At 46.1% G+C, this 12,500-nt stretch overlaps 2 non-coding genes and 1 pseudogene across 2 annotated transcripts; all 3 read left to right on the forward strand.

The window, feature by feature from the left end:
* Positions 1 to 2,125: 2,125 nt before the first annotated feature.
* LOC133320578 (small subunit ribosomal RNA) lies at positions 2,126 to 4,028 on the forward strand. The gene has a single exon (XR_009753826.1). It is a non-coding gene; the product is annotated as a small subunit ribosomal RNA (ribosomal RNA).
* Positions 4,029 to 5,298: 1,270 nt separating this feature from the next.
* On the forward strand, positions 5,299 to 5,455 carry LOC133320592 (5.8S ribosomal RNA). Its single transcript, XR_009753839.1, has one exon. It is a non-coding gene; the product is annotated as a 5.8S ribosomal RNA (ribosomal RNA).
* Positions 5,456 to 6,991: 1,536 nt separating this feature from the next.
* LOC133320588 (large subunit ribosomal RNA) overlaps positions 6,992 to 12,500 on the forward strand; it is an 8,093-nt pseudogene continuing 2,584 nt past the window's right edge.

Below are 12,500 nucleotides of genomic sequence, written 5' to 3' on the forward strand. Positions count from 1 at the left end.
GAAACTTATTCGTAAGCGGAACTTTCATTTCGAACAAATATTTTTCATATCATATGTGAAGTCGATCGAAAAACGACTAAGTCCCAGACGCTCCGCCGACACGATACGTACCAAACATAATATTATAATATCATCATTCAGATGACCCTATCGACTATATCATATTTATATTGACGATATACGACATCCATATAAAAATTATATATACCAATGGCATCGTTATAGATGTGAAATAATTTTTTTATATCATACACTTGGAAAATTTCTAAGTCCAGTCATTACACGAACCGGGAGGGTGTTACACAAAATCTTTAATAATTTCCGTATTTCGAAGAAATCGATCACACCAACAGCATATCATCCATGTATACAATCAATATGAAACTTATTCGTAAGCGGAACTTTCATTTCGAACAAATATTTTTCATATCATATGTGAAGTCGATCGAAAAACGACTAAGTCCCAGACGCTCCGCCGACACGATACGTACCAAACATAATATTATAATATCATCATTCAGATGACCCTATCGACTATATCATATTTATATTGACGATATACGACATCCATATAAAATTATAATACCAATGGCATCGTTATAGATGTGAAATAATTTTTTATATCATACACTTGGAAAAATTTCTAAGTCCAGTCATTACACGAACCGGGAGGTGTTACACAAAAATCTTTAATAATTTCCGTATTTCGAAGAAATCGATCACACCAACAGCATATCATCCATGTATACAATCAATATGAAACTTATTCGTAAGCGGAACTTTCATTTCGAACAAATATTTTTCATATCATATGTGAAGTCGATCGAAAAACGACTAAGTCCCTAATGTATCATACATAGCCATTATAAATGTAAAAATTAAAAAAAAACTTTTTTATTTCACATGTTCTTTATATTTTATTATTTATAGTATTTTAATTGAACATATAATGCCATTTATATATTAGAAATGTATAAAATACGAACTTTTAAAATTTTTGTAATACACGAACCGGTCCCAGATTTACCGAATGTCAATTTCTGGCCCTCGCATATATAGGAGGTGGCGGCGCGTGTGGTGGGTCCGCGTCGTCACGTTGCGTACTGTAGGTTGATAGGCGTCGAAGGGAGTTGGTTATATGAAAATATCACATCGTGCAATAGATGTTGATATAAAAATATTATCACATCGTATATTCGATGTTGATAATATAATAATGAAAATGAAAAAAATATCTCATCATTCTTTGATGTTGATAAAATATGTATGTGAATGATGATAATGAAAAATGAAAAATATCTCGTCATATCTTTGATGTTGATATAATAATGAAAAATGAAAGTATCTCATCATATTTTTGATGTTGATAATATAAATAAGAGACAAAAAAAAAAAAAAAATTTTTTTTTTTTTAATTTAAAAATTATTTCGAATGAAATAATTGTACGTACGTGTACGTACGTTTGAATGATGAAAAAGTACGCTTCGAGAAATCCTCCTAATAACCTTCTTCCTTCGACAAAAACTTCTCTGTGTTGACCGCCGACGGTCGTCGCGTAGTACTTAGCTATACATATCACGATGTGTTTCACACAACGTTTTATAATGGTTAGTATGAAGCGTGATCGTTCTAACGGGGTCGTATTGTACAAAATTTGCTTCCGTCGTGTTGCGCGTAAGTGTGACCGCCGGAGACAATCCCTTAGTAGATAATCCGCCCGAAATAGAATCTATTGGTACTAGATCTCTCTAACACCGTGCGATGATACCGATGTTTGACGTGTCGTATTTGTTAACGCATATATGACAATGTTAACCGATATTAAAGGTGTACGATCTCGTTATAAAAGTAACGATCAACAATATGAAACTTTTTGATGCGTTCAAATGTTTTCATAATAAATATATATATATAATATATATAAAATATGAATTAAGAAAGAGAGGAGGAGGAGTATGATAAAATGTGTGTGTATATTTCAAAGAAAATATACAAAAATGAATAAATAAATAAAAACAAAATAATAATCAGGCCACCGTTACGTGCCCTCGCTTCCTATATCACAATATAAGAGCGAACGCGTACGATGCGCTCTCGATTGAGAGTTAACTAAAATTAGCTAGCTCCCTGGTTGATCCTGCCAGTAGTTATATGCTTGTCTCAAAGATTAAGCCATGCATGTCTCAGTGCAAGCCGTATTAAGGCGATACCGCGAATGGCTCAATATATCAGTTTTGGTTCCTTAGATCTTACTCAGTTACTTGGATAACTGTGGTAATTCTAGAGCTAATACATGCAATCAGAACTCTGACCAGTGATGGGATGAGTGCTTTTATTAGATCAAAACCAATCGACGGAGGGCCTCGCGTCCGAAGTCGTTAATTTTGATGAATCTGGATAACTTTTGCCGATCGCATGGTCAAGTACCGGCGACGCATCTTTCAAATGTCTGCCTTATCAACTTTCGATGGTAGTTTCTGCGACTACCATGGTTGTCACGGGTAACGGGGAATCAGGGTTCGATTCCGGAGAGGGAGCCTGAGAAACGGCTACCACATCCAAGGAAGGCAGCAGGCGCGCAAATTACCCACTCCCGGCACGGGGAGGTAGTGACGAAAAATAACGATACGGGACTCTTACGAGGCCTCGTAATCGGAATGAGTACACTTTAAATATTTTAACGAGGAACAATTGGAGGGCAAGTCTGGTGCCAGCAGCCGCGGTAATTCCAGCTCCAATAGCGTATACTAAAATTGTTGCGGTTAAAAAGCTCGTAGTTGCATTTGTGCGCCGCGCTGTCGGTGCACCGCATCCGCGGTGATACTGACACGTCTGCGGAGCATATCGTCGGTGAGCCGGCGGTAAAACGCCGGTTCAATATCAAAATCCTATCGCGGTGCTCTTCAGTGAGTGTCGAGATGGGCCGACAATTTTACTTTGAACAAATTAGAGTGCTCAAAGCGGGCTCAAAACGCCGCTTGAATATTTCGTGCATGGAATAATAGAATATGATCTCGGTTCTATTTTGTTGGTTTTCAGAACTCCGAGGTAATGATTAATAGGGATAACTGGGGGCATTCGTATTGCGACGTTAGAGGTGAAATTCTTGGATCGTCGCAAGACGAACATCAGCGAAAGCATTTGCCAAAGGTGTTTTCATCAATCAAGAACGAAAGTTAGAGGTTCGAAGGCGATTAGATACCGCCCTAGTTCTAACCGTAAATATGTCATCTAGCGATCCGCCGACGTTATTACAATGGCTCGGCGGGCAGCTTCCGGGAAACCAAAGATTTTGGACTCCGGGGGGAGTATGGTTGCAAAGCTGAAACTTAAAGGAATTGACGGAAGGGCACCACCAGGAGTGGAGCCTGCGGCTTAATTTGACTCAACACGGGAAATCTCACCAGGCCCGGACACCGGAAGGATTGACAGATTAATAGCTCTTTCTTGATTCGGTGGGTGGTGGTGCATGGCCGTTCTTAGTTGGTGGAGCGATTTGTCTGGTTAATTCCGGTAACGAACGAGACTCTAGCCTGCTAAATAGGCGTCGTCATTTAGGTGTGAGCGATTTCGGTCGTTCAACTCACTGACGGCGTATTAAAATTCTTCTTAGAGGGACCGGCGGCTTCGAGCCGCACGAGATTGAGCAATAACAGGTCTGTGATGCCCTTAGATGTCCTGGGCCGCACGCGCGCTACACTGAAGGAATCAGCATGTTCTCCCTGGCCTAGAGGCCCGGGCAACCCGTTGAAACTCCTTCGTGCTGGGGATTGGGGTTTGCAATTATCCCCCATAAACGAGGAATTCCTAGTAAGCGCGAGTCATAAGCTCGCGTTGATTACGTCCCTGCCCTTTGTACACACCGCCCGTCGCTACTACCGATTGAATGATTTAGTGAGGTCTTCGGACCGACACGCGGTGGCTTCACGGCCGTCGGCGTTGCTGGGAAGTTGACCAAACTTGATCATTTAGAGGAAGTAAAAGTCGTAACAAGGTTTCCGTAGGGGAACCTGCGGAAGGATCATTAACGTTATATAACATCCGATATCAAAGCGATATCAGGATGATTATGATAATATTATATATCCAAGTAAAAGAGAGACACATATATAAAAATATATGATGCAAATAAAAAAAAAAAAGAGATGAAAGGGGCGGCATCTCAATAGAAATTAAATATATCTCAAAATAATATATAAATGAAAGGAAAATAAATAAATAAATAAATATAAAAACAACTCTACACAAGCGTGTTATGATGTTTTTGAATGAATAAAAATATAAAAGATGTCAGGGGCGGGACATCAAAATAAAAAGAGACACACAAAAACATACACTCGATTACGCCTAGCGTGTTGTCGTTGTTGTTGTTTGTGATGTTAAAAATAAATAAATAAATAAATAAATAAATAAATGAAAGAGAGATATATAAGATGTGAAGGGGCCACATCTAAAAAATAAATAAATCTCCAAGGAGATCGAAATAATATTATGATGATATGATGATGAAGGAGGAGGAAAAGATACGAAATTTAAAACGATTTGACGGATAAACGGATTCATTAGCGTCCCTTCCTTATCCGATACGCACATATGCACTGTATGAGCATACAATTTATATACTCTTGATGTATATATACGTATATGTTAAAACCAGATAACGTTGTAACTCGAAAGCGATATACTAGATATCATTGATTCATCCTATGTTTCTTAACTCTGGTAGATCTCATTTGACATAGACCGGTAAGAATCCGCGCCGCGAGTCTCTTGACGACTACTCAAGACCTTAATAAGTCTAGTCCGAGTTCTGTTTACTTGGTTGGATCAAGGGCGATTAGAGTGAACGTATAATCTGGGCGTTGAAGATAACATGCTGTGGTATATAGCGCTACTATCATTATCTTGTCATTTCGTTAATTCGTTAGGGACACTCTGAGTTTTTTATGCGGTCCGGTGGATTAGTTGTTTACCGTACGTTAACCACACGGGTAAATCCGGTGGGTCGGTTAGTCCACTTGGAGAGAACGTGGTGTGATACGTTTCGTTTGTCATGTCGTTCGCGTCTTTCTATATTATATATCAACATATCACATGTCAATGTGAAATATGTATGTATGTATAAGTAGATTTGATCGCGTCCGTAGGCAATATGAGGCGTATTGCAGCGTTATATAAATGGCAACACCCCCTATATGCGCACGATTGCCCTCTTTGTTTTTTTTTTTTTTTTTTAAAAAAAAGGAAAATTTAAATGGTGAGCGTCGCCGTACACATGATATATTTATAAAAATCACTACCCTGAACGGTGGATCACTTGGCTCGCGGGTCGATGAAGAACGCAGTTAACTGCGCGTCATAGTGTGAACTGCAGGACACATTTGAACATCGACATTTCGAACGCACATTGCGGTCCGTGGAGAAATATCCAGGACCACTCCTGTCTGAGGGCCGGCTGTATAAAATAATACACCACACTGTTCCATCACGGTATGACACCTCATAACGCACGCGAACACAGAAAGAATTGCATCCATCGCGCACAGACTCGCACATATACGCCACGGAAGTGTCGTTGTGTGTTCGTAGTGTGTGTGCGTGTGTTTGTTCAGTTTGAATTATGTGTATCGTAGTTTTGTTGTTGTCGACTGTGCGAACATATGACGGTTCCGACGACTGCTAATGATCTTTTTATTCTTTTTATTGTTCTCTTTCTGACGAGACACAAACAGCACGAGAACACGACACACGCACAAACACGACGTCGTACCGCACGCGCGTGAGCGCGAACGCCTCCCTCTCGTAGTACACAGAAAAGACTATGATATCTTATTATGTGTCATTATACGAATCGGAGTTGTCGCACTCGTCGTAGTCGTCGTCGTCGTCGTCGTCGTCGTCGTTGTCGTAGTCGTCGTTGTTGCTGTTGTGACCCATCATAGTGAGAGATTTAAATTGAATTATTGATTGTTTGCAAGTTCGTTTGTCCGTTTAAATATTATATGAGAAATATATATATACACACACGTATATGAAGACTATGAAACATTTTTTTCATTGTGTGAATATATCACATCGAAGTCGCGTGAGTGTTGTTGTCTGTGTTATATGGTATGTATATATTATATAATACACCAACGATACTTAGTTACGCCTCGATCAAACAAGTGACACGAGATCGCATCTAGCGTCTGAGCATATATATAATATGTGAAGACGGAAACGCACGACACCCGCACAAAAAAATATGAATCTTTGTATGTGTTTGTGTGTGTGTGATACGCGCGATGTTTTGCTGCAGAGAGCGTGATCCTTGCTCCCATCGTTGATCCGTTGCTTTATGATTATGATAATTGTGAAGCGATACGGTGATGTGAGAGGGTAAGAGAAGGTATCCGATGCTCTTTCGTATGCGATTACGTCGTCGTCGTTATTATGCACTTACACATCTACGTCTCTGATTTCAAGATATATTTTTTTTGTCGATGTATGAGCGTTTTATGTTTTCTGTGTCCGATCGTTGTGCGTTTCTATTGTGTCGTTAAGGTCTGTGTTATATTAATATTATATATATATCGTGGACGTGGACATCGAACGAAAACAACGCAATATCGCGCCTTCGTATATATGTGTGATATGTAATAAAACGATGAAAATCGAATTTGAGTGTTTCAAATATATAGTTATTCAATGTATGTGTTGTGTGCAAAAAAGTAGGCGGACACGACGTCCGAAGAGTGCATCGACGCCGTTTATGAAACCGAAACACTATCACAATCATATATGTGTGTGTATAATTCGCGCAGACACGAGTACGTGAATCGTGCAGACTACCACACTGCGTGTGCGTGTGTGTGTATGTATAAACGTACTCGGTGTGTGTGTGTGATCATATCGCACATATTATATTATATGTATGTAAGATTCGTGTTTTAGTTTTGTGGCGTCGTAGCGCTGACGGATATCGCGTCTGCCTCGTTTTTTTATCGTTGGCCTCAGATCAGGGAGGATCACCCGCCGAATTTAAGCATATTAGTAAGCGGAGGAAAAGAAACTAACTAGGATTTCCTTAGTAGCGGCGAGCGAACAGGAAACAGCCCAGCACTGAATCCCGCGGTTGTAACGATCGCGGGAGATGTGGTGTTCGGGAGGTTCCGCTTTCTCGTCGTCGCCGCTCCTGTCCAAGTTCGTCTTGAACGGGGCCGTTTTCCCGTAGAGGGTGCCAGGCCCGTAGCGACGGAGCGAGACGGCGAGAGGGACACTCCTCAGAGTCGGGTTGCTTGAGAGTGCAGCCCTAAGTGGGTGGTAAACTCCATCTAAGGCTAAATATTACCGCGAGACCGATAGCGAACAAGTACCGTGAGGGAAAGTTGAAAAGAACTTTGAAGAGAGAGTTCAAGAGTACGTGAAACCGTTCAGGGGTAAACCTGCGAAACTCGAATGAACGAACGGAGAGATTCATCGTCGCTCGGCGGCGTACGGGCGTCGCGCCTCGATGTCGTGCTTGCGTCACGCAAGTGGCGTACGGCATGACACGGGTCGCGTCCGTCGACGTTCGCCGAAGGCGTGCACTTCTCTCTTAGTAATACATCGCGACCCGTTCGATGTCGGCATAAGCGCCGTTCGGGAGTCCAATCGTCGCGTTCACGCGTGGCGGCTGGACCGTGACGGTGGCCTGCCGGCTGTCGGACGGTAGTACAAAATCGTACAATATACGAATCGCGCACGCGTCTCAAAACGCGTCCGGCCCGACGCAAGCGTGCGCCGCATACAGTCTCTGTCCTGCCCGAGTGCGGATAGGGGCGCGGTGCTGCTGTCTGTCGCCGCCGTGCTGTCTCGGACTGTGCGCGTATCCGTCTGCGATGATTCATTTTCGGGCACTCGCAGGACCCGTCTTGAAACACGGACCAAGGAGTCTAGCATGTGTGCGAGTCATTGAGTTGTTTTTATAACACAAAACTGAAAGGCGTAACGAAAGTGAAGGTGAACGCTTGCCGTTCGCTCAGGGAGGATGGAGCGTCGGTCTTGATCGATCTCTCGCACTCCCGAGGCGTCTCGTTTCCAATCCGTGAATGCAGGCGCGCTCTGAGCACAGATGCTGGGACCCGAAAGATGGTGAACTATGCCTGGTCAGGTCGAAGTCAGGGGAAACCCTGATGGAGGACCGTAGCGATTCTGACGTGCAAATCGATCGTCGGAACTGGGTATAGGGGCGAAAGACTAATCGAACCATCTAGTAGCTGGTTCCGTCCGAAGTTTCCCTCAGGATAGCTGGCGTCGATAATTAACAGTCCCATCCGGTAAAGCGAATGATTAGAGGCATTGGGGCCGAAACGACCTCAACCTATTCTCAAACTTTAAATGGGTGAGAACTCCGACTTACTCGAACGATGAAGTCGGAGATCTGATGACGGTGCCAAGTGGGCCAATTTTGGTAAGCAGAACTGGCGCTGTGGGATGAACCAAACGTAGTGTTAAGGCGCCTAAAAAACGCTCATGGGACACCATGAAAGGCGTTGGTCGCTCATGACAGCAGGACGGTGGCCATGGAAGTCGGAATCCGCTAAGGAGTGTGCAACGACTCACCTGCCGAAGCAACCAGCCCTGAAAATGGATGGCGCTGAAGCGTTTTGCCTATACACTACCGTTACCGGCACGTGCGACGTTGTACGTTTGCGTCATTAAGCCGTAACGAGTAGGACGTGCGCGGCGGAGAGCGCAGAAGGGTCTGGGCGTGAGCCCGCTTGGAGCCTCCGTCGGTGCAGATCTTGGTGGTAGTAGCAAATACTCCAGCGAGGCCCTGGAGGACTGACGTGGAGAAGGGTTTCGCGTGAACAGTAGTTGCTCGCGAGTCAGTCGATCCTAAGCTCAAGGAGAGATCTTATGTCGATGTGGCGTGTTTTTTTTTAATGTACTTTTGATAATGAACCAACAATAATCTTGAAAAAAATTATTGTTTGTAGTAGTTTTCGAAACACAAAAGAGAAATAACGCCCTTTGAGCGAAAGGGAATCCGGTTCCTATTCCGGAACCCGGCAGCGGAACCGTTTCAATAATCGTTCCCTCGTTTTAAAGCGAGTGTTCGACGGGGTAACCCAAAATGGCCTGAAGACGCCGCCGAGGGGTCCGGGAAGAGTTTTCTTTTCTGCCTGAGCGTTCGAGTTCCATGGAATCCTATAGAAGGGAGATATGGTTCGGAACGCGAAGAGCACCGCATTTGCGGCGGTGTCCGGATACTCTCTGCGGACCTTGAAAATTCAGGTGAGGGATATACGTGGAGATGTCGCGCCGGTTCGTACCCATATCCGCAGCAGGTCTCCAAGGTGAAGAGCCTCTAGTCGATAGAATAATGTAGGTAAGGGAAGTCGGCAAATTGGATCCGTAACTTCGGAATAAGGATTGGCTCTGAGGACCGGGGCGTGTCGGGTTTGGACGGGAAGCGGATGCGGCCGGTGCCGGGCCTGGTGGATGCTCGTGCGTCTCTCGGGATGCGCGGGCTGAATCCGGACCCGCGTTCCGGCCTTCCGCGGATCTTCCTAGCCGTAAGGTCGCGTCGGTTTCGTTTCGTGCGCGATCGGCGTGATTCTGTACGACCGCCGTTCAACGGTCAGCTCAGAACTGGCACGGACAAGGGGAATCCGACTGTCTAATTAAAACAAAGCATTGCGATGGCCCTCGCGGGTGTTGACGCAATGTGATTTCTGCCCAGTGCTCTGAATGTCAACGTGAAGAAATTCAAGCAAGCGCGGGTAAACGGCGGGAGTAACTATGACTCTCTTAAGTGATGACTTGAACCGCTGTTTCATTTTTTTATGCAGTGTTATTACACGAACGCGCATAACATAAAGACTGAATGGTACGAGTCTTACAACCTCTAACGGGGCAAGAGGTAGTTGTAGATACTCCGGAGGCCTTTGATGTGCGTATTTTCGAGTCCACCGGCTTACTTGGGGATACGATGAACACTCTTTCGTCTCTGCAATGGGGAAGAGTGGTGGGTGAACTTGTTCACCCATCATAACGCCCAACTCCTACCCACGGCCTGCTCGTGGCGCCGCTGCTCATACAGACGTGGGGGGGGGGAATGCACCTAAATAAGCAGCCCCTAACAGCCGAGGGGGCGCTCTGTGTCTCGTTGGTGCTTATTCCTTGAACTCACGACGGGACCACTAGCACCTTTCCATTATGATCTGCGCCGCCGCTAAGAGATTGCCTCGATGGCGGTGATGCAGAGCATAGTCAGGCTTGTCCCTGGTTCCCCTGCGGGGTGGTGCGACGCTCACTCCACCTGTTGTGAGCGTGAGCCAGGTGTTGGCTGCGGGGTGAGATTCCCCGTAGCAGTCCCGATGGGTGGAATCTGTGGATTCCATCAAGCCTAGCGATTTTCTTCGGTTGGGACCTCGCGAAATCGTGGGCGAACCTTGTGGTGGGGTTTGCGGCCCTTCCACATAGGAATTTGATCTTGCAATGGAACTGAATATAAATATTTTGGGCCACCCCGACCTTCCACGGGAGTCGGGGAGCATGGTCATTTCCTCCCCAGGGGCAGAACCCGGAGTTCCCGGCGGGAGCGCTGGGGGGTCTACTGGATGGTTATGTCCCTCATGTGGTGGATCCTTTAGATCGAAAGCGGGATTGGGCATCCATAAACGGAAGGCCCATCCCGTTGAGGCAAATATCGATGCCGCACCTAATATGGTGAAGCGCAGGTGGAGTGAAGAAGAGCTTCTCCTGTTGGCACGTACCGAGGCGCAGCTGACAAAAGAGGAAGGAAAGTTTACGAACGTAAACCTTCTCGCCAAACTGCCGCAGCTCCATAGGACGCTGGAGGCGATTAAGGGTCAGCGACGGAGTGTGAGATACAAGAGGTTGGTGCAAACCATCCTCGAGGTAAGCACACTACCGGAGCTCGTCCCTTACGAGAGAAGGGGTTCGAGAACCAACCCGAATCTGGACGCGCAGCCACCGGTCGTGACACTGGGAAGCCCTGAAGTCGCTACTCCGGCTGATGAACCATCCCGGATCCATACTCGAATCAGCCCAGACGCGGCACGAGTGCTTTCGGAACTCTTGCAGAGGGCCAAAGCTCGAGTGTGCTGCGACGGGCCGAGGAGAAGGATTCCGAGGCGGCATCGAAAATCGAATAACGGATTTGACGATATTGCACCTGTGTCAAAGCGATTACTCCGTCGAAGAGAATACGCTAGGATACAGGAACTGTTTAGAAAATGTCCCAAACGGGCAGCAGATGAGGTGATAGGAGGCGAGTGCCGGGTAGTGTCCCACGATCTCGAGGAGTTGGAAACCTTTTGGCGCCCTATTCTCGAGGCACCGTCGGACGCCCCGGGCCTACACCGGAAGCTCTACGCGCTCTCGAGCGATCAGAGCAGTACGGGGCCCTCGTAACTTCACCGGACTGTGGGTGCCTTTCACCTCTGAGGAGGTGAATTTGCATAAGCCCAAAGGACAAACGGCGCCAGGCCCGGACGGTATCCGTTCGGAAGACTGGTGTGCAGTTCCTGCGTCCGTCAAGGCCGAACTCTTCAACGAATGGTTGATACATGGCGTACCTGAGGCACTGCAACAATGCAGGACGGTCTTTGTACCGAAAAAGGATGCCCCAGCAAACCCAGCGGAGTACAGACCGATTACAATCGCGTCTGTGCCCCTGAGGCACATGCACGGCATCCTCGCACATAGACTGCTTGCTTGTTGTCCACCTGACATCCGCCAGCGCGGCTTCATTAATTCCGACGGAACGTTGGAAAATACGGCCGTGCTGGATGCGGTGTTAGGGGATAGCAGGAAAAAGTTGCGCGAATGCCATGTGGCGGTTCTCGATTTCTCCCAAGCATTCGACACAGTGTCTCACGAGGCGCTGGTGAAGATTCTTGGAGCTAGAGGGCTGCCTGTAGCGTTCTGTGATTATATAGCCTCTCTTTACCAGAAAGCAACGACCACAATCGTTGTAAAAGGTAAGAGAGGCTTACCTGTAAAAGTGGCCAAAGGTGTCCGCCAAGGGGACCCGTTGTCGCCTATACTATTCAACCTGGTCATGGATGTTGTCCTAGCGTCCCTTCCAAAGGGAGTCGGCTACAGGCTGGAAAACGAGTTGATCTCAGCTCTGGCCTATGCCGATGACCTAGTCCTGCTCGCAGGATCAAAGGTGGGGATGCAGGAATCTATTGACGCGGTTGTCAGGGTCGGCGAAATGATGGGTCTCCGGATCAATCTGGGTAAGAGCTCCGTTCTCTCGATGGTGCCTGACGGGCATCACAAGAAACACCACTACCTTACCGAGAAGACCTTCAAGGTCGGTAGGTACAAGCTCCGGCAGGTGTCTTGTGTCGAACGTTGGCGCTATCTGGGAGTGGATTTTGAGACGTCCGGATCGGCGAACATTGAGCATCAGGTGGGACGTGTCCTCGACAACATCTCGAAGGCACCCCTCAAGCCTCAGCAGAGGCTCGAAATTGTGAGGACCCACCTCATCCCTAAA

This window comes from Danaus plexippus (genome assembly GCF_018135715.1).
Source record: "Danaus plexippus chromosome 29 unlocalized genomic scaffold, MEX_DaPlex mxdp_37, whole genome shotgun sequence".
Classification (NCBI taxonomy): Eukaryota; Metazoa; Arthropoda; class Insecta; order Lepidoptera; family Nymphalidae; genus Danaus; species Danaus plexippus.